The 19080-nt window shown below is 41.6% G+C and overlaps 1 long non-coding RNA gene across 1 annotated transcript; it reads left to right on the top strand.

The window, feature by feature from the left end:
* Window positions 1–11820: 11820 nt before the first annotated feature.
* LOC132505304 (uncharacterized) lies at window positions 11821–17116 on the top strand. The gene is made up of 3 exons (XR_009535353.1): window positions 11821–11893; window positions 14224–14278; window positions 16031–17116. It is a non-coding gene; the product is annotated as an uncharacterized LOC132505304 (long non-coding RNA).
* Window positions 17117–19080: the final 1964 nt, after the last annotated feature.

Below are 19080 nucleotides of genomic sequence, written 5' to 3'. Positions count from 1 at the left end.
TGTGCTGTGCAACAAGAGAAGCAGCCACCTCAATGAGAAGCCCCTGCACCACAGCAAAAAGTAGCCCCCGCTCACCGCAACTAGAGAAAGCCCGCGTGCAGCAACGAAGACCCAACACAGCCATAATTAAATAAGTAAATATTTTTTTTAAAAAAATGCCTAATCATTGGTGCACTGGAAATGAGTTGATGGAGTTGGAACTCTTACCCAGATCATCTGATGGGTTCGAAGCTAGGATTTCTTCCACTCTGCCCTTGACATCCCACCTTCCACCCCAGAGGAATGCTGCAAGGGTGGAATTCATCTCTCCACAGTAGGAACTTGGTTGTGACTGGCTGAAACATTAACACCCTTTTAGTGTCACCCATAACACTACCAACGTTTTTAGCAGTTAACTATGGCATTTCTCTCCCATCAGCCCAATAGGAATTATTTTTAACTCATGATAATGTGATGTTTGTGAAACTTGGTTAGTAACTAAGAGAGAAACCCTTGGCAATTTCACAAAGTGTCTAACTGGTTACTTCTGCAAACAAGTCACTGAGTGAGGTTTCTGGAAAGAGGACAGGCTGTCTCAGAGAACAAGTATAACTCCAAATATAGAAATATACTTAAATCAAGTAAATTTTGTAATTGGACCAATGGACATAGACCACCATATAAGCTTGCCACCAAACATTATTAGGGGAAAAAAAGTTCCAACTCTTTGTCAGGCTCACAAGTGCTTAGATTGCCTAAGAATCAGGAGATTTAAATTCAGAGTTAGGAATTAGGGATGAAAATCTTGTCATAGGCATGACACTCATCGACTATCAGTTTTGAAAATTCACCTAACAGTCTCCTCTCTTCTTTTCCTTTAATTAGAAATTAAAATCAGGAGGGAATAAAAAGGTAATTCAGTTTTCCTTGCACTGCCAGACTGTGGAAATACAAGGGTCCATGTAATACTGTGAGTTTCTATCTTTTCCATTTCAAAAGACACAGTGAACACAAGCCTGTCCAAAGCCATTCTTTAAAAAGAGAACCCTCTACTTAAGGTGCTGATTCTGTATTTCTCAAAAGAATTGAAATTATCACCACAGTAAAACTTGATGTCCTAGCTTCAAAGATGTCATTTAGAAATTGCTCTTCAATTTGAGACATTTTTATTAAACCACGGCAAAGTTTGCAGTATAGTGAAAGTATAAGAACCTATAAAGGATTATGTCATCACCATGTCTTGTATACGAAGTGTTGGTTTTGGATTGCTAACAAATGTTCAAACTTTCTTAGGAAAAAAAAGAAAAAGAAAAACAAGTTGTGAGGCCAAGAGGATGAGTGGATTGAGTGTCAGTGTTTATGTTCAAGCAGCGTGGATGGGCTCCAGCCTGAGGTCACCTTAGAATTAAAATGGAACTGGTGGTCTTGCCTTGGCAGACAAGAGGCTATAACAAATCTATGACCACATACATACAGACACCACGGTCGCCAGCTAAACCACACACATGTGGCACAGAGAGCTCCAGTGAGGCAGTTACCAACAAAACTGAGATCCTTTTTCTTCCCTTTCTAGAAAACAGAGTAAATTTTATCCCTTCACACAGCAGTTAATGGAAACTCATCATAGTTAACAGATTAGATTGTCTTCTACCCAGAATTTAAATTAACCATATTAAATAGGTGGAGAAAGTTTATCCACAACAGAAAGCAAACTAGCTCCCATCAACCAATCATTTATCTGCCTACCAAAGTGATAGTTTCAAAATAAAATAGACTATCTTCCCGGTTACTCACAATAAAGACCTCTCTGCTTTTCTTAAATCTAATGAGTGAGCATGTTTCACACCCTCTGGGTATCCATTTTGGGAAGTCAGACTCAGTGGCCACCCCTGAAGACATCAAGATCCAAGATGCCACTAATTAAAGCTTCAGAGAGGCAAACCACATATAGACCTTGGTAGATTGCTGAGCACCCCCTGGGAGGCAGGAGGAGAAGGAGCCCCACTGTGCATGAGAGGCCAAGGTGAGGGGTAGAGACAAGATCAATCATGGTGGGCTGCCCATACGTTCATGTGGTGGATCCCAGGTTAGGGTGGATCTGGGGATTTAGTCCTTGCATCCACAGAACAAACAGCTGTGACTTGGAGAAGAAAGTGGGCTCCAAGTTCCTAACAAAGGTGAATGGGAGAGCATATCCTACCAAGACAAGAATGAGGGACTTATGAAATATTTGGAGGGTGGTTTCACCTATGTCATTCCGTCAAAATTCTATAGGGTTTAAATGGCTTCCCCTGGATCATGCAATGTATCAGTTATCTATTGTTGCCTAGCAAATGAGCCCACACTCAGTGCCCTAAAACAGCAACCTAAATTATTACTTATAAGGCTATGGGTCATCTAGGTAGTCTTGCTCTATTGAGTTTGGCTGGGTTCATTCAGCAAGTCATGGAGGCTGGATGGCCTGAACAGCATCAGTCTATGTCTGATGGTTGGATGGTTATCAGTTGGGGCAACAGAGGTGATTAAGTCACATGTCTCCCATCCTCCAGCAAGTTAGTCTTGACTAGGTCTCATGGTGTTAGCAGTGCTCCAAGAGAGTGAGCAGAGACATGCAAAGATTCTTGAGGCTCAGGCTTTACTTTTGCCACCGTTGATTGGCTAAAGCAAGTCTAAGGCCAGGGCAGAAAAATAGAAGCCACCTCTTGAAAGGAGTTGCTGCAAAGTTTCATTGAGAAGAAGGAGTTACAGAAAAGGGAAGACATAGGGCCATTTTTGCAGTCAATCTACCACATCCATGTAATCAGCAGTAATATTAGGAGCAAATATTCCTATTTCAAATTTCCAGACTCTTTCTGCTACCTCATACTAAGTTACATAAACTCTAACCCGTGACCTAATATGTATCAAGAAACATTGAGCGTGGTGGCTTTTGAGTTATACTCTCCGACTTATTACAAGCTTTTAGCATTTCATTGCTGTATGACTTTTTGCAAATTTCTTAACCAATCTATGACCTCTGTTTCCTCATTTATAAAATGGAGTTACTAATAGAGCCCTGCCCACAAGGCTATTGTCAGCACCAAATAATAGACATGAAGCTTTGAAAAAGAGATTGACATTTCAAGTGCTTAAAATATATCATCATCACCACAACCATCATCATCATCATCATCATCAACATTGACAAAATGAACTTCTAATCCATCCTTTTTTCCCTATTCACATCCTTCCCTGTATTACAAGGTCCTGGAACACAGATCTTTCTTACCCAACAACCAGTTTACCCTTTTTTCTGGCCCTGAACCCCTCCCGCATCAGCAGAAGACAGGTCAATCTTCTATCCTGACAACTTTCCGGACAGAGACATTTTTGCACTTAAATTCCCAAGTCAATCTTCAGGACTGGGGGCTGCCTGCCAGAAGCTTCCTGCCACTTCCCGTAGCCTGAACTCTAAGAGTCTGGGGTTTGCCTTGTTAAAATGTGGTAAAGGCTGGGATTCCTCAGGCCTGGGATCTAAGCTGGGGCCAAGACAGTTGTGGCCTACACTGGCTCAGGAATCTGTCCTGTTTTGCTGCCACCAAGAAACTGTGTGTGTCTGTATACAAATACTTACGGGTGGGTGGGTCTTGCACAAGTACAAATTCACAAAAGGTCATGATTTGGGGAAAGGCTATTACACACATTCTGCTGTGAGGGCAATGATAATCAGGAAGTCATTCCCTAAGCAGATTTTCCCAGAAAAGCCTTATCTTAAAATTATAAACACAACCCCTAATAGAGTGGATAAAGAATGGAAGTTTTACCTGTCTGTCGCCCCTCTCAGGTCAATACAACAACTGCTATGAAAAACAACCTCATACTGTGATCCACATGAATGTGTATAGGGTACAGATTTATTTTTACCTTTCGTCTCTTATTTTTCTCTTTAATTAATATTTACTCTCGCTCTTTTTTTTTTTTTTTTTTTTTTTTTTTTTTGCGGTATGCGGGCCTCTCACTGTTGCGGCCTCTCCTGTAGCGGAGCACAGGCTCCGGACGCGCAGGCTCAGCGGCCATGGCTCACGGGCCCAGCCGCTCCGTGGCATGTGGGATCTTCCCGGACCGGGGCACGAACCCGTGTCCCCTGCATTGGCAGGCAGACTCTCAACCACTGCACCACCAGGGAAGCCCCTTTTCTCTCTCTTTTTTAATTCAAAGGGAGCTTAGAGATTATTCCAGACCCTTGCTACTCAAAGTGTGGTCCTCTGACCAGTAATAGCAGTTTCACCAAAGACTGTGTTAGATCTACCCCAGACCTATGGAACCAAATCTGGATTTTAACAAACGCTCTGACTCTGATGCATATTGAAGTTTGAAAAACACTGGAGTAGGCCTGTATTTCTCTAACACTAGAATGTTACATAATCACCTAGAGCACTGGTTAAAAAACAGATTTATGGACCCTATGCCTAGAGATTCTGATTCAGCATATCTGGGGGGAGGCCCAGATTCTGTATTTCTGACAAACTCCCAGATGCTGAGATGCTGATGGTCCAGGAACCAACTTTGAGAAGCAAGGACAAATGTCTTCATTTCACAGTGGGGAAAAATGAGGCCTGGGAAAAATGGGTGGGCATGGTGTAAACTAAATCGCCCAACATCTTAACAATTATGTAGAAATCAAGACCAGACCCCAGTCTCTGGGTTTCCTTCCCAGAGCACTCTGAGGGGGATGCTGCTTTCAATCGGATTCTCAGTCTTTTCTTCTCCTTTTACGTGACTTCCATATTCTCTTCTGCACCGTATGACCTGCAGCACCCTTTCCAATTTCTAACCGACAATTCCATTTTCTTAACCTATTTCAAAGCTAACTTTCATTTTACCCTCTGATTCTTTTTGAATCTTGGCAGAGGGCTGAAACATGTTGCTTAAGTAATATTTGTTGAATTGAACCCTCTTCTCTTAGTTCCTTTTTCTTTGATAAGTTCTTCCGTTTTAGCCTCCTTAGTCCTTCTTACTCTAGGTCGTCATTGCCTTCTCAGAATTAACTCTGCTGTCTCTGTGTCTAGCATCTAACCTCCAATTTCTTCCTACCTTTTCCTCCTAATACATCTTCTCTTTTTATGCACCAGCCACAGGAACTGCTGTTTTGCCTGTACTTTCCCTCCAAGCTCCGTCAGTAAACATGAAGTGGTGAGTGGAAAGGAGGGAAAAAAATAACTTGACTTTGAGAAGAGTAGTTAAGATGTCTGAGGAAAGTAAACAGAAGCAAGAGTGCAGGCATTAAATCACTTTCCATTTGGACCTACACTAACACTGGCCACTGGATACTGACGTGCATGGTTCAGAATCAGAGAGGAAAAATGAAAACTGAACAGAGCCGCACCTATAAGAATAGGTTACATGTCCAAAAACTATTCAGGAATACTTTAGTTGGAAGATACGAAGAATTCAAGTTGAAAAAGAAAAGGCAGGATTTAAAAATCCTTTGATGTATGTTGAATGGGGCTCCAAGACCAACCAAGAGGCTCTAATTGGTTAAAAGTGCCCCCTTCCTTCCTCAGCACTGTATGTTGCCACCTCTAAAAACACTTGAGCCCTCAGAAGGGGAAAAAAAAAAAACCCTTCTGAGTTGCCAGATTTGACAAATGAAAATATAGGACAACCAGTAAAATTTGAATTTCAGTTAAACAATGAATAAATTTTACTATAAGGATGTCTCTAAAAGTACTGGAGGCATACTTGTATCAGACAATTATTTGTTATTTATTGCAAATGCAAATGTAACTAGCAGGGCTGTATTTTTTAATTTCAAAAAATTAAAAGTCCTTGGGACTTCCCTGGTGGCGCAACATATGGGACTTCGTGCTCCCAATGCAGGAGGCCCTGGTTTGATCCCTGGTCAGGGAACTAGATGTCACATGCATGTCGCAACCGAGAGTTCACGTGCACCAGCTAAGGAGCCCAGGCTGCAACCCAGACCCATGCAACCATATAAATAAATGAAAAATTAAAAAAAAATAAAAGTCATTAAATTACAATTTTACCAGGGATGAAAATAGGCAAGTTATAGAGTAAGAGAAGGAATTTGAAGTCAATGTATCTGGCAAAGGACCGATAGACAGAACATATAAAGATATAAAGAACGTCTCCAAATCAATAAGAAAAAGAACATATTTTTTTTTTGATGGGAAAAGATTGGAATGTACATTTCTCAAAAGAGGATATCTAGGTGGTCAGGTCAAAACGTGCTCCATTTTGCCATTCATCAGGGAAATGAAAATTAAAACCCCAGTGAGATTCCATAATACCAGAATGAACAGACTATATCAAGTGTTGGTGAGAAATTAGAGCAACTAGAACGCTCATCTTCTGATAATGAGAGTATAAATCTGTGCAAACACGTTAGAAAACCACCTGGCAGTATGATTAAAACCAAACACATGTATATCCTGTGACCCAACTATTCTACTCCCAGGTATATACCCAGTGGGTATATATACCTTTGTTGACCAGGAACAAAGTCACAAGTATTCATAGAGCACTAGTCATAATAGCCAAAAGTGAAAATTATATCTACCAGGAATAGAATCCACAAATTATGATGTGTTTACACAATGAGATCCTCTTTAGCAATGAGAATGAACAATCTACAATAACATGCTGTGATAGGGACCAATCTCACAGGAAAAAATTTTGAGCACAAGAAGCCAGACACTGAAACACATATACTCAAATGATTAATTTATGTAAAGTTTCATACACAGGAAAAACTAGTCTTTGGTGCTAAAATCAGAATCACAGTGGTTGGGGGCAAGGAGACTTCAGGGGGTGGCCGTGTTCTGTTTCTTGATTTAAGTGCTGGTTTGTAATCACTTTGCAAAAGTCATGGAGGTGCCCACTTACGATCTGTATGTATCCTTTGCCAAATGGTGTACTTCAATAAGATTTACATTAAATCCTCTGAAAGAAATTACCGAGGAAAGACTGCTACCCTTTGACCCCAATCACGTTTGTGTAACAGGAATCGATATCATTATCATCATAGCCATCATCACCATAATTATATGCCCTTATGTGAGACTTTGCCATGGGCTAATCTCGCTTCTACCTATTTTGCTTACACCATCTCATTTGGTCTTTTTAATCCTCATAAGAACTCTATGAAGCAGGCATTATTCTTCCACTTTTACAGATGAAGAAGCAGAGGCTGAAAGGAGATTGGTAGCTTGTCCAGGGAAACACAATTTTTAAGTTGCAGAGGCAAATTTTGAAACCAGGATCTGATTCTAAAGCGGGTGCCCTTTTCTCTACAGGAGACCGTGTTAAATCTATAGGTAGAGACTGGAAATTCCAAAGGAGAAGAAGTTTAAATTTCTTTTCTCCACTGACTTTCTGGGTCCAAAGGTAGTACAAAACCCCAAATTTCAGTCCGCTTTTATGCTAAGAAACAGCCATCTGACTTCTGGACTTAATTCAATTACCTAGAGTTAGTTGATAATTCCTACAATTAATTCCAAGTTGAACGAAGAAGGAAAAGTAAAGTCCCTTTTAGTATCGCAGTTATCTCTATCCATAACCAAGTAGCTAAGGAAAAAAAAAAAAAACACTTGAACACTCAAGCAGCAAATCCTCCAATACAGTCTCAACAAACACACCATCAACTTCATTAAGTTGCATTTACATGCTCATAATACAAGTTTTCGCCAATGCTTTTCAAATTTTAGGGTGAGCAAGAATCAACTGGAGAGCTTGTTAGAACAGATTTCTGGACCTCACCACAAGTGATTCTGATTCAATAGGTTTGAAGTGAGCCTGAGAATTCGCATTCCTAACAAGCCCCGCAGGTGATACTGATGCGGTTGGTCCTTGGACCACACAGGGGGTAATTCTGCTTTATGCCCAGATAGACAATGTGGAAGAGACGCCCGCAACTGCTTTGTTTGAGAATTGATTTCTCTGTCCTTGTCACTAATATTTACAGCTACTACCTGGGGCTGGGTCCACATGACCATTTGAGAGACCAGCTGGCCTCCCCACCCATACCTCCACTCTCTGTGATAATCAGGGCCCTCTGTCTTTATCATCGTTAGTGTCACTGTCACCCATTCGGTCTGTCACGAGATTATTGGCTGTGAGGATTCCTGAGCGCCTGTGCTCTGCCTGTCCTTGATCTTCTGTGAATTGCAAGACCTCCAAGGGTCCAAATTTCTCCACATGGTGATGTGCATGCTTGTTGCATATTGGTTTACTTTGCATAAATGCCAGAGGTTAAAAAACATCCAGATCTGTAGGAATGAAAGTCATCCCTTAGAATTGCTTTGTAGTTTATTAATTTTGTTTTGGGTTTTTTTCCTAATCTGGGTATTTAAAGAGGAGAACAGGGCTTCCCTGGTGGTGCAGTGGTTGAGAGTCCGCCTGCCGATGCAGGGGACACGGGTTCATGCCCCGGTCCAGGAAGATCCCACATGCCACGGAGCGGCTGGTCCCGTGAGCCATGGTTGCTGGGCCTGCACGTCCGGAGCCTGTGCTCTGCAATGGGAGAGGCCACGACAGTGAGAAGCCCGCGTACCGCAAAAAACACACACAAAAAAAAAAGAAAGAAAAAGAGAACAAACCCACTACACTGTGTTGCAGATGAAGGACACCATGGAGTCCTGAAGCAACTCTCAACACCTCTCCTGTTTTCCACTCCCCTTCAGAAAGTCCAAAGCAGTTTTCCTCCATAGATGCTCAGTGCCAACAAATTATAGGTCTCTCCCCAAGAGTTTTGAATTGTTCTTGGTAGGACACCTGCTCAGTTCAGGGAAGCTTGTCTGTGACAAGCTTCCGTATGACAAGACGTCGATCACACCATAACCTGTAAAGCACTGGGCTACAGGAAACAAGACCTTGCCTCTCCTTTCATACCCCACAGCCAGTTAAAAACTCAAGGTATTATATGGGGGGTGGAAGAGACCAGTCACTAGACCTTTGATCTTGCTCCTAGCTAGCTGTAACTTTTGGGAAAGACACTCAACTTCTCTTCCCCTTCAGTTGTAAATTAGGGACTATTATAAGTGATCCCCAAGGTCCTTCCTTCTCCAACAGTCTGTGAACCCATAAGCCTACAGACAAGAACCAAAGAAAACACCCTCCTTTCCAACTTACTCTTGGCACAAGTGGTGGTTTTACTCTAGGGAAATAGACCCTCATGATGTGTGGGCCACAGAGAGATGTCAGGCAAATAATAGGACAGAGGAGAAGAAATCAAAGACAGAAAAGGCAGATACAATGCATCATCAGAGGAGAAAGCGTTGTGTTTCTCTTTTTCCTTTGAAATCAATAGAGAATAAAAGCGACAAAATCCAAATTCCAACAATGTCAACCAGCAATCCCTTTGTCTGTTTACAGATTCTGTTGCTACAGTAGCAAACAAAAGTAGCCAGCTTCTTCCCAGGGACTCCTGGGTACGGAGCATCCATCAAATCGCAGAGACACACCCACTATTCAAACCCAATTTGGCTAAAATGACTTTTTTATGAGAACTCATGAGAAAATGGTTGACTTCCAGCCCTTATGTTATCAGAGTTGTTTGACATTGAATTACATGGGCCTGGACTATAAATCTTAACTTCAGACTCACATGCAAGGCATTTGATGTGTCTGGGAACCTGCTGTAAGAAAGAAATTAGCTGTAAAACAAAGTAAAAAGCCTGTTCCCATGGGAAGACTCTGCAGGACTGCTAATAGATCATGGGTTCATTTGGAAGACACTTGTTCCTTTGGTCAAACAACAACTAATATTTTAGCTTTCCACTGCCCTGAACAGGAAATATGGTGCTAAGGGCTGATAGACAGGGTAAAGCATCATATTAATTACATGGTCGGTAAACATTTGCTCGCCCGTGTTTCCTGACGGTCTGAACACTTCCTGGTTGGAGATCTCAGCGATTCTGCTGCCCTCTGTTAACTGTTACTCTTGTATAAATGTCTGGGGAGATGGAGTGTATTTTCAGGGAACCCCACGATGAGAGGATGATGGGGATACAGGGACTGTGGAGAGCAGCCCCTGCCTGCAAACCTGGGCCATGACTGCCACAGCCCACTGCCCCCAAGGATACCTAGGAACCTGTGGGGGGCGACTCGATGATTCAATGGCACTTGGACATTCTCTTTCCATTTTGGGGAGGGGTCAGGTGGATATTAAACAGGTTCATGTTGATTCTAAAGAAGAGAAGCAGCAAAGTGTTCTGGGAAAGAAGGTGTTAATCAGGTCACAACAGCTGCCATCTACTCCCCTCTGCTTGGAAATCTCTTCTCTGGGGTAACTGCGGAAGATGGACAAAGACGATACCTACCTGGAATTTCTCTTTGAAGCAGTGTTTCTCCAGATGTGACACTGGACCAGCAGCCTGGGCATCCCCTGGGAACTTGTTAGAAATGCAGAACTTCAGGCCCCGTCAGAAACCCTTGGGGTAGGGCCAGCAACCTGAGTTGGAACAAAGGCTTCAGGGGCTTCTAATTCCACTAAAGTCTGAGAATCGCGGCCATCAAAGGATTCTCACATACCTGCTGTATAGAGGCCAGGCCGGCCTCATACCCACAGTCTGCCATGATCTCCAAGGCCCTCATGATCTGCCGCAAACCACACACTCCAGTCATGAATCCACTTTATTCCTACCTCTTTGAGGCCTGGTTTAATCTCTCTTTGAGGACTTTGCCTAGAAAATTCTGATGCCTGGCTCCTTCAACTCACTCATGTCCTGTTCAAATGTCACACATTTTGTGAAGTAGTTCCCACCAGAGACACTCCTTTAAGTATCTGCCAACAGACACTGCCCAGCATTGTCCATGTAGCCACTTACCAAGATTGGAGGTGACCTTGTCTATGAGTTTGTTTCTAAGTTGATGACCCTTTCTCCCCACCTAGAGTGTGAAGCCCCATTAGAACAGGCACCCAGATTTGCTATGCCCACTATTCCATACCTGCCCCCTACACTTCTAAAAAGTCTAGTGTGACCTCTCCTCCATGCATTCTCAAAACCTATTCTCATTTGTCAATTATACTTCCATAAAGCTGGGGGAATAAACGCTCTATTCACATTAAGGTATAAATCAACGCAAATGGAAAGGAGACAAAACATTTACACTAAGAAAAATAAAAAACAATTTAAATTTCAGGTCTCATTTAATAAGTACTGTGTAGTCTTTTAGATACTGGGGAGAGTCAAGTGGGCCCCTAAAATAGCACCCCTTGAGGACCTAAAGAAGAGCCTGTCATGTTTTAGATTAGATGTAGCGTCTTCTGGAAGAAATATTTCCTTTACCATAAGCAGAAGACTGCCTTTTCTCTAAGAAATTCTATCTGTTATCTGCTTATAGGAAAATCATAATCAAAATTCAGTGCCTAAACTTACTTACTCTATATCTAATTGTGCTATGTCTTCATGTTTTTTTTTCCTCTCTCTCCCTATTTTATCTTCATGTATCTTTCTCAAAGCTCAACATAGAGGCAGAAACCTGGACGTGAAAAGGTGTGCATCTAAACAAACCCTCTGTGACCCTGAAGATCCAGAAGCTCATTCACAATGGAGCAGGTTACTTTTTGGTCTTTCAACAGAAGATGCCTGAATGTCCTTACCTTTACCTCCACAGCCATGTAAATGCTTCCCAGAGGCATTAGAGTCCCTCACTGCCTACAGAGATGGAGGAATAAAAGAGATGACAGTGCATTTAGAAAGAGGCAGACAATGCCCGTGGCTGCTCCATTACTCTGTCATCAGAGATATGAGCGCGAGACTGGGTGCCGAGCATTAGCCCGTGGAGCCTGATATGAGTTCATGAGGCTGGAATTCAAAACACTAACCAGCTGTGGGAACCCAGAGAGAAGCCTGTCACACTGAATGGTATCCAGATTAGAGCTGTGAGAATTTGGGAAAACCCTTCTCGCTAAGTAAGTTTACTTCTTCATCTTTCTTTCTTGTTTTAAGTGTGCAGTGTTTGCTAGAATCCTGAACCTATAGCCACACGTATGAATAATGACAAAAGGCAACTCTAAAAATATTTTTGAGGCAATCAAGGAAATGTTAACACTGACTGGATGACCTTGTAATTCTAATTTTTAAGTGTGATAATAGCATCAGGTTTATGAAGCAAAATCACCGTAACTCTTTAGAGATGTTTATTGGGGAATGTAGAGGTGGGATGAAATGACATCTGGAATTTGCTTTAAAATAATTCAGGGAAAAAAAAGAGAGAGGGAAAGGAAAAGATTACACAAGTATCACAAACTCTCAGTAATTGTTGAATCTGGGTTGGGTTATTGGATCAATAGAATATACTCTTTCCTTATGAAAGTATGTTTGAAAATAAACATAATAAAATTTTATTCTAAAAAAGGAAAAAGAAATAATGCCAGACCAAAGGCAAAGTTATTTCTTAAATAACGTGAAAATATTTTTACAGCTAAGGATTTTCTCAAGGCCAGCCCCTGTCAAATACATAATCTGCAAAGTCAAAAAAATGAGAAATACATGTTCTTAGGTGCTCAGGTCTTAAGAACATCCTTCTGTGGTTTATGCATTGATAGGAGCAGGAAAGAAGCTTAACTAAATGGACCAGAAATTTAAAATGACACATTGCTTTATTTGGTACTTGATTGTTAATTACTGTTCATAGCTGTGGCCGTAATGGAAATAGACCAAGAGGGAGATTTGTAGGGGGCGGCGGGGTGGGGGGGGACAGAGGGAGAGGAGCGTCCCAGATTCTACTGGTATTTTTCTCATGAGTCCCTGTGTAACTTTCAATTAACTCTCTATGCTTTAGTTTCCTCATCTATAAAATCATAGTGTTGCATGACCTGAGAGCTAAGTTTTCTTTCAGGGCTGAAAGTGCAAATTCCAGATTACATTAGCAAATCTGCTTCAGTAACATGAGAGATTAAAAAAAAGGGCAAGTTCTAGATATGAACTGGCAAATCAGGAGACAGCAAATTTATTAAACTCCTATTGAATTCTCGACATAGGAAACCCAAGTGTATCAACATTTGCTCTTAAGAAAATCTAGTTGGCAAATGAAGATATATGGAAAATAAACAGGTTCCAAAAGCCATCTTAGCCACAGTGTAGTTCTAGCAAGAAAAAAAAATCTGCCAACTCAAATATTTCATGCATTTGTTTTCCTAACACAGAAAAGAATGGATATAAATCACCTTTACTTATGCATCAAAGACGTTCTAAAATAAATTTTGTTTCCTTCACAAAGATTGAAAACTGTATGAAAACATGTATTTCTACTGAAATTAAATTATTTTAAATGAGAGAACTGAGAGGGCAGAACTGACTTTACAAGACCACCCAACCCATTCATTCTCTTATATTCTTCCTTGGAAAGCTTAGCAAGTGTCAGAGTTGCAAATATGTGACTGATTTCAGAAAGATACCCTACTTGGAGGCTGCATTGGATGTACAAGCTAGAATCCATTTTATTCTAGGGTCTTGCTGTCTACAAGTTGGTGGCTTCCATATTTCTTTCACTTCTGGCTACTTTATTTCAAATGTGAAGTTGTTGAACCACACATCATCAAGTTTGCAGGACTGCTGTTGCTTCCACTGGAACAGTTACTGATAGATCTCTTTATGCATATAATTTTTTTTAAGTAGTTGATTGTGTTGCCCTAAGATTTATATCATAAAAATGCTTAGGCATCCTAAGTCTCCTGTTTCAGTAGACGTGCTTCATTTAGATTTACCTCTCCATTTAGAATCTTGCCCTTCTTTCTTCATTCAAATCATCCTATTGCTTTCCAAGAGCCATCCATGAAATACTGGGGAATGGTGGCTGAGCAAGGGGGAAAAAATCATATTATTCCTCTGAGAAATCTTGAAAAGAGTAAAGAGAATTTTACTCATTCCAGTGTGCTCTATTAACTTAGCTATCATTTATTAACAAACATAAAAAACACAAAGTGATGGCATCTATATTTGATGTATGTCAATAGTTTTGCATTTTGCAAGGTTGTTGCCAGAAAAAAAAATCTTTTTTTTCCTTAGAGTGATTTTTAAAGAATTTTTCTGAATTCTGTATTTCCACTTTCTGATCTTCTGAGACCAATTGTTTCCCCAGTCAGAAAATATATCTCCAATCTCAAAATAAGCATTAGTGAAAAGAAAAAGATTCAACATATATTCAACATACATATTTTAAGGTAATTCTTTGAGAATGGATCAATTTGATGAAGTTGGTCATAATTATATTTGATTCCATCTAATTTCTGTTTTACAGACATCCTATGAAAATTGTGAGCTTCAGAAAAATTATTTGTGCCACCAGATAGAAGGTATATCTTCATTCTTAGCAGTTTTACTACCAAATGTAAAATAAGGAAATAGTGTTGGCTTTATGAGTTATCTAAATCAGAGATTCTCAATCTTGAGGCTACTTCAGAATTGCCTGGAGGATTAGTTAAAACACAGATCCCACCTCCAGAACATCTAATTCCAAAGTTCTGGATTGGAACCTTAGAAATTGCATTCCTCGCAAGTTCTTGGGTGATGTTGATACCTATACTGTTGGTCTGGGGACCACACTGATCTAAGTATATGTAGCATAGATGCTTGAATAACAGGAAACTATAATCACTCCATTCTGGTCTATGGAGCCTCAATCCATCTAAACATTTGACAGGTGGGTGGGCTAGAAAGGAGCCTCCACCTACACATTTTGGAAACCAAACACTGAATGTAGATAATCCTTGGTATAAACAGAATCACCCTAAGTTTGAGCTCAGCTATAACAGAGTGCAGTTGACTCAAAAACAGGTAAGATATTGCTTAATATTCAGTCTAAGAAAGTTCATTTGGTCACCACATACGTAATCCTGGCTATGCAGGTACACAAAGCATCAAGAATTTATTTTTTGGTTCGGGGGGAGTATTTTGGTGTTTTGGTTTGTCCCCCTCACCCAGAGTGTCATTAGCAGGACAACAAAGCTTCTTTAAAAAAACTCTGAAGTTTCAGGGTGTGATCTGAAGTTCCACTGCTGTGACCCAAGGAAGTGAGGTTCACCACCTCACTGTCACCCTTGACCTCTGTGGACGATCAGTTCTGTCTTTATCACCTCTGGGTCCTCGAGCATCCTTGTTGGCCCAGGCCTCTGCTTTCGTCACTGGACCCTCTGGATGTCCCCTCATACTAAGGTGATGATGGCAACAAGCATAAAGAAGTCTTTCAATAGTGATTTCCTGTATCTCGCTTATCCCAGCTCAGAAAAATCTTGCTATTCAAATGAACTGGCGTCACAGATGCGATGGTAGAAGGGAGGGGTGGGGGAGGGGAAACAGGATGGGGGAGGGGAAACCCTTTCAAAAGCTCTCCCTGTGAGAAGAGGAGACAGGAGCAGGAAAAGGAGGAGCCCAAGGCTGGCTATTTTTACAATGAAATGCAGAGCCCTTTGGTCCCCTCTCCTCTTTCTCTCAAGCCCTCAGAACAATTTGCCAAAGGCATAAATCGCCCAGGCACTTCATTCTGTCTGCATTTTCTCTGCACTCTAACTAGCAAGCAGGTACAGCCAAAGCCATATGGGCAGAAACATGGGCTTTTCCCTCAAAATCTGCAACCTCCTTTCACAAAGCTCTCTTCCGGATCAAAGTGTCGCCTCCCAAATGATGTTGCCCAGGGAGGGATGCAGGAGGGAAGAGGAAGGTTTGGGGTAGACCTTGAATCTTGACACACAAGGGGTCAACATGGTTCCTGTCCCAGCAGAGGGAACAACTCGTGCCTATGGGGGAAGGCGTGGCGTCACCACTGTAGGTCCCATGTTGAAGTGGCCAGTTGACTGAGGATGCAGATGGCATTTTAGCAGCTCTCCGGGGGCATGGAGGGGAAGAATCATGATAATGACTGTGCCAAGCTAATTGAAGGAAAGAGAAAATTAGCCCTGGTGTTGATACAGGCACGTCTAGGACAGGACAAAGGCAACTCTCAATTTACCTTCTGTCCTACTTACTCTTGCACTAAAAGGGGTGTTATCTGTACCAGGGAAAAGAAATGATGCCTGTGTTAACACTTGTTGCCTCTGTTTTATTTTTAGGCTCTTCCATCAGAGAAAGGAGAGCGGGGCCAGTTGGACTTCAGACCTCAGACCACGCTTGGTTTTCTCAGGTTTCCCTGTACACAAAGGGAAATTTTCCACAGAGGCCCAGCCAGGAGGTACAGCTAGATCTTGGAGTGGCCACTGAACCTGGGCATGTGAGCTTGGTTATCTGTCCCCAGTGGGCTCTGTATCATCAACCCATTTGAGTTTCCCATCCTGTTGGTGTTTTTTCCCTGCTGAGGCAATGCTTAGGTATAAGAAAAAAAAAAAAAAAGAAAGAAAGAAAATCAAGATGGTGTGGCCCAGCAAAGAAAAAGTACATGGTTCCAAGACCAAAGATATTGTCTGTGGTGTAAATGTTAGTACAATGATAGGATACTAGCAGTGGGAAGCCAGCACTCAGGACTTCCTGGGACATGCCTGCCTGTGTTTTCCTTATTTTGTGGAGGAAATGCAGCTATTACCTGCACCCCCTGGAAAGTCTGGGAACTCCAATGGCAATCAGTCTAATCTGCTTCAATCATGAAGAGGGTGCCAGTCATGCTGGCCACAGGGGAGTCCACCAGACAGCTCTGAATTCTAGAGAGAGAGACATAGCCAAAGGCACCAAGGGTACTGGCTTCTCTCCCTGGCCAGTCCCAGAACCCCTACAGCATTGTTTGCCATAATGTACTACTTAATATTTTCTTCACAACTCTTTTTGGCTTAAATCAAGTCACTGAAAATAAACAAACAAACAGTAAATCCTTGTGGAACAACATGGAAGTAGAAATGGAAACCATGATGCCATGGGATACGAGAAGTATGTAAGAAGCTCCAATGGAACTTAACAGAAAATCAGCAGCATTTATACCCTAAACACAAGTCCTTCCTATCCCAGACTCTGAGTCTGAGGCCTGCTTTTCCTCCTTTCAAAGGGAGACCCACAAAAGTTAGAGAGCTGATGGGGATGTGTTAGCAGCAAATGGAGATTATCTACCTAATCAGAAGAAATGAAAGAGGCAGAAAAGAAATCTTACCATGGGATATAAAGTTATCCAGTTTTGTCAGTATCCCAAATAAACCATTTCAAGAAATAACAAAGGCAGTGTTTTTCAAACATTCTTCAGCCGTGATCCACTGAAGAAGTGGGCTGTATGTTGCAAACTACACACACACACACACACACACACACACACACACACACACCCCTTTGCATACTTACCCTTACCAAGGGTGGTGTACTGTGATACTTTTGTTCTATTTAATTTTAAATGCTGGTTATGACCTTCAGGTGTGTTATTAGCCACATTTAAAAAAAAAAAACACCACTGCTTTAAACTTTGGGAAACATCAGTTACACTCATGCCATGAGCCCATTCAATGTAGAAATCTCCACATTATCCAGTTACCCAAAAATTGCTTGTTCAGCACACTTGATCAATTTGTTAAAATATTCTTCAGCATCCTTTTTCTCCTGCTAAAATAGGTAACCTTTGTCCTGAGGCAAATTGTCAGTGAAAAGGATACTATAATCAGAGTGTACCTGTCATGTATGTTGGTGATGAACATAGAAGAAGAAATAGTGATTTCTGCCTTTCTACTGAAGCACCTCAAAGCGCTTACTTGTGAAAGCTCATCTGTGACGGGAAGTGGCTGACTCAGAAGTGATGCATACAGCAGACGCGTTGGGTTGGAAGGGGCCAATTCTTGCACAGCCATTGCTCTGACCACGTGGCCACATATGGAGAAATGACACCGTGCACCGTTGTACCACTGGCCTTGCCAAAGAAGGACTAAAACTGAAGCATATCCTGGACAACACAACTTTCTTCTGGCATAAAATCCTGGGAGAAGATTGCAACACTTGTAGTTTTATCACTTAGAGAACAATCTCAGGGAGTTTCATCTGGGGATTCTGGTTTTCCGCTTTGTGGAACAACAAATGTATTGAAATCTTATTTTTAGATTCTTTTGATCATACACCATTGTTCTTAACTCAAAATGCCAGGCATAAAATTATATAAAGAGCAAGACAATGCAATTGATTACCATCCTGTGTTTTATCCCCAAAATAACTTCAATAACAATAACTTGTATTATGAAATCCAACTATATGCCATGGGCTGGACTAAGCACTTTCTTGGCATTTAACTCTTTTAATCCTAATATTACCTCTATGATGTAGGTATTATTGTCACCAAGTTACAGCAGAAGGAACTTGGGCTCAGGGATATGAAGTGAATTTTCCAAGGTCCTGCAACTCAGCATCAGACCCACAGCTGGACTTAAAACCAATGCTCTTCACCCCCTTTCTGTATTCTCATGCTCCCACAGGTAACACGGCAAAGATCACAGCATTGGGATAGAGGGTTATTAACGCAGCTCTCATATGAGGACTCAGCTAGAGGGTAAAATGCTTTACTGAGCGCAGGAGTGTGACTGTTAAGTGGGTGAAAGAGCTTTTACAAAAACCTTCACTGTCTCTCTATTACCACAGGACCCCTCCATCAGCTGCTGCCCCTGACTTTCCCTCCCCCACCAACAGACATAACATGGCAGCTTTCAAATATTTCAGGAAAGTGGTTCTCAACATGTGTCCCCAAGACGAGAATCAGGAATGTCACCTGAAAACATGGTAGAAATGTAAATTCTTATATCCCACTTGTTTTAATACAGATTTCATTACTATTGAGGTAGGGTAAGGTCAATAGATCAGGAGATCATTGACATTAAAAAGGTACTTTGTTATACTCACAGATAAGAGGAAGGGGCAGGCCATGCCATGGAGAATACCAGGGTCTTCAGGAGATGGGGAGGGAGAACAGATCCTTTCTTGTGGTTTCTGCGAGAAGGAACAGAAGAGGCAGGTATACGGATTTAGGATTAGCTAATTTGAATAAGTTCAGCAGGCTCTGGGACATAGGAACTGTGCCCAGTTGTCTGGTATCTGACCCTGGGATGATTAGGGCAGGTGCGTGGTGGCCCAGAGTGTGAAAGCTTGATAAATAAGGTGATTGGGGCGTGGGTGCTGGCTTTAGAGGTCTGCATTTGAAAGGCATGCTCAA

Source organism: Lagenorhynchus albirostris, chromosome 15 (assembly GCF_949774975.1).
Source record: "Lagenorhynchus albirostris chromosome 15, mLagAlb1.1, whole genome shotgun sequence".
Taxonomy (NCBI): Eukaryota; Metazoa; Chordata; class Mammalia; order Artiodactyla; family Delphinidae; genus Lagenorhynchus; species Lagenorhynchus albirostris.
Note: the sequence above shows the minus strand (reverse complement) of the source record. Positions and strands in the feature narration are given on the sequence as shown.